General features: G+C 47.0%; 1 long non-coding RNA gene across 2 annotated transcripts in view; it reads left to right on the top strand.

Moving 5' to 3' along the window:
* LOC104848721 overlaps positions 1 to 1029 on the top strand; it is a 19008-nt gene extending 17979 nt beyond the window's left edge. For both annotated transcript variants that reach the window (XR_776505.1, XR_776506.1), the window contains exon 3: positions 873 to 1029. This is a non-coding gene — a long non-coding RNA (uncharacterized LOC104848721). The remainder of the gene's footprint in view (positions 1 to 872) is intronic.
* The last annotated feature ends 2761 nt before the right edge of the window (positions 1030 to 3790 follow it).

The following is a 3790-nucleotide window of genomic DNA, read 5'->3' as shown; positions in this document are numbered from 1 at the left end:
TTAAAAAAAAAAAAGAATCCTGTCCCTTATCACTCTGTTTCCTGTTTTAGTTTTGTGTTTTCAGTCTGGGGATTCTCACTAAGTTGTCCAGGCTGGCCTCAAACTGTAGTTCTCCTGCCTCAGCCTCCCTAAGTGCTGGGATTATAGGTGTGTGCCTCTGCTTTGGTTTTCTGTTTTGGAGAAATCCCCCACGTCTGCTGGTCTGCCTCCAGCTGGGACCCTGGCTCTGTGTGCTGCTGTGTAGCTGTCACCTTGGAATTCCTCTTCTCATTCATGCTCTCTCGCATTGGAGCCTCTTTCCTGCATGCCATGGCTTCCTTTCTTGGTTTATTTCCTCACTTTGATGCCTCACACTCCAGGACCACTGACCCACTCACTTTCTAGCATCCGAAATGGGTGCTTGTGACTTGGCTTGTTCTTTTGGTTGGATTTATATCTCCAGAAAAAAAAATATATGTTTTACTGGTCTTAGGAGAGAGCAGTGTTGTTATGATTCCCCCCAAAGCCTCATACGTTCAGGGGTGAGGTTTTAGATTGATCCGCTGATGAATTCAAAGCTAAATGTGCACTAGGAGGTGGGTCACTGGGGGTGACCTGGGAGGAAACAGCTCCACGCCTGCTCCTCCCTTTCCTCGCTCCACTTCCTGGTTGCAGTAGTTTGAGCCGTTTCCCTCCACCCAGGTGCTTCCCTCGGTGCTGGCTGACCATGCAGGGACTGAGTCCTCTGAAACCGTGAGCCAAAATAAACCTCTCCTCGTTTAACTTGTGGGTGTTGTGCATTGTGTCTCGGCAACCAGGAAAGTGACTAAGACAAGTGCTAAATATACGGGTTTCTTTGGCCATCTTTATTTATAATCCAATTTTCATTTCAGAATTTAACACTCTGGCTTGAGTACGTAGTCAGGATTGCAGTTGGACCAACGCCAGAGGCTCAGAGATCTGCAGAAGGCTGTTCAGATAATTCCAGAAGGAGATGCTGGCAAAGCTATGCACTGCAGGACGGAGGGAGACCAGATTCTGCTGAGAATGGCGGGCTCGCTGCTCAGCACCCGAGACTGTTAGGGTGCTTCCCAGATGGGGAGACTAGGTAGGTGGGTAGACAGGCAGATCTCTACCCGTACCTTCACTGCATTTACCTGAATGTCTTTATCTGTATTATCTTAATGGATTTACCTTAATATGTGTTGCAAAATATATACTGCAAACATAGAACTGGCATATCAACCTTGTGATTTCCCAGATAGTATTAAGATGAAAAAGAGCAGATACTTGAGTTTTAAAAAGAAATTCAATTGGCTCTATTAAGCCAGTTTTGCCCTGGGAGCAGGGTATTTAGAGAGCCGTTCGTGGGAGCTGGGCTGCGAAATTGCTGGGTTCACCCCACTGCCTAGGACCAGCCCTGCCAGCGGCTGGGCCTCTCCCGCTTACCTGCCCCTCTTAAAGCTCTCTGTTGTCTCCTGCTCCTTTGTGTTGTGCTTGACATTTCTCTTTCTGCCTGTGTGGACAGCTTTCTCTCACCATCACCTCAATCCCGACTTTTGCAGTCTTCTGCTTACTATGAGTTTCAGAGCTTCTAATGGTATTTTATTTTTTTGTTAAAAAAATACACCCTATGTCCGAAAGCTTTGGAGCGTGCCGTCTCTGAAGCCCAGCGGTAGACCACCGTCCGCCGACTCCTGCTCACTCCCCTTCTCCTCCCCGCGCCACTGTCAGGCTCAGACCCGCAGCATCTCCCGTCAGTTCTCACTCCGGTGCCACCGTGGCCGATGGAGTGTGGAGCCCAGCTCAGTGTCCTTGGCCCAGAGCATCTGCACTGTGCACAGCTGGGCAGAGCAGCCCGCCTCCCCACGCGAAGACTGCTGCTGTGACACGGGGCACACGGGGAGAGGAAAGGAGACTGCACAGACGATCTTGGGTTCGGAGCTGGGTCTGTCCCTGCCCCCTAGCCTCAGCCAGGGAAGTGTGTGAGGCTTGGGTCCTCTGAACGATGGACAAGATCATCTGCGTCCCTGCAGTGGCCAGAGCAAGTGTGTGTCAAGGAAGCACGGTGCTCTTGCCTCGATCCGCTGGACCCGTGGGCAGCTCTGGGATGAAGCAGCTAACACTTAGTGTAGGGGACAGCCAGAGGTCTAGTTCTGTGCTGTCACAAGGACCTTTTGGAAACGTGGGGAGGTGGAAAAGCAGGGTGCTAACAGTGACTCCCTGTGTCTGACAGCCCGGCCCCCGCCATGTCCCCGGGAGGAGGCCACCGCGCCAGGCTACCCCAGGCCACTTGACCACGAACTGATGACACCAAGGACTCAGGTGGCAGGAGTTGTAGGAAGAGTGAGGAGTTTTCCTTAGGTGACAGAAATCCCTGGAAAAGAGTTCATGTGACAATCCCTTCAATGTCTAAAAAAAATACATCATAGCCAGGGATTTAGCCCAGTGGTTCTACCGCCTGCCTCGCAAGCACAAGGACCCGAGTTTGATCCCCAGTACCAGAAAAAAAGTTTTAAAAATATATAAAATAAAGTAACTAAACAAAGTTTAAAAAAAGACAATCACTGAATGTGAAAATGATTCTTAACAAATACAACTCATAAAAACTAGCAGTCCTAAAAGCATCTAGATTTAATAAGGTTTTCTATGGCTGATCCTTACCTTGCCAGATGGTGAGAGTCTGAAAGGATAATAATAGGCCATTTCATAGACAGGAAAATGGATAGAAAGCATGAATGGATAGAGATGCACATAACTAAAGCTGATAGGAATTAGATAAATACAAGTCAAACTTAGAGGGTCTGTTATCTACCTACAAGTCTAACCAAGTGAAGTACTACAAAAGTATGGCTGAGTAAACCAGGCACACTGACAAAATGGAACACGATATAGCCACTAAATAATCAGCGTGACACTCATTAAGCTGGGTATTTGAAACAAAGCAAGGGTAACAACAACTTCAAGTGAGTGAGCACAAGATAATGAAGGCTGGAAGTGATGGGAGAGGTGTATTTAGTATGTGGAACTTTACTTTCTATAACATGAAGCGCATAGTAAAAACATAAGGGCCGGGATTTGGCTCAGTGGTTCTGCCACCTGCCTCATAAGCACAAGGGCGTGAGTTCGATCCCCAGTACCAAAAAATATAAATAAATAAGTATACACAGACAGATATTCTATAAAAGGGGTGGTAGAGAGTAATTTCTTCTTTTTCCTTGCTTTGCAGCAGAGCCATGAAGATGAATTAAATGGTTTGAATTTCTTGGATCAAAACATTACATCTAGAATGAGTGCATGGTTCAGGTTTGTCTGTGGAGATAGTTAAGAATATCCATCTACTGAGTGAAAGGATGTTTTTGAGTTAATTTAATGACATTAGAAAATGCTTGTTGGCTAGGGGTTTAGCTCAGTGGCACCACGCCTGCTTTTCTTTTTTTTCCCCTTTTTTTCTTTGTACCAGGGATCGAACTCGGGACCTTGCTCTTGTGAAGCAGGCGGCGGAACCACGGAGTTAAATCCCCTGCCCAGCCCCTGTTTCTCAAGCACAAGGTCCTGAGTTCGATCCCTGGTACCAAAAAAAGAAAATGTTCATAATTAGTTCTGTTTTTGTCTTTAAAAGGTTCTAGAACCTACCTCCCACACTGTGCCTGTCTTTCTGGGTCCCTCTTCCTCTCACAATGCACTAAAATCACTTTATTATCTAGCATTTAGTAAAAAGGATGAGAAGGGACCACCCCAGAAGTTCCCGTGTGTGCTCAGCACCTGTCTTATTTCATTCTTTCCACTTGTCCCCCCCCGACATTTACAC

This window comes from Fukomys damarensis, unplaced genomic scaffold, assembly GCF_012274545.1.
Source record: "Fukomys damarensis isolate Sample0158 unplaced genomic scaffold, DMR_v1.0_HiC HiC_scaffold_2, whole genome shotgun sequence".
NCBI classification, from domain to species: Eukaryota; Metazoa; Chordata; class Mammalia; order Rodentia; family Bathyergidae; genus Fukomys; species Fukomys damarensis.
Note: the sequence above shows the minus strand (reverse complement) of the source record. Positions and strands in the feature narration are given on the sequence as shown.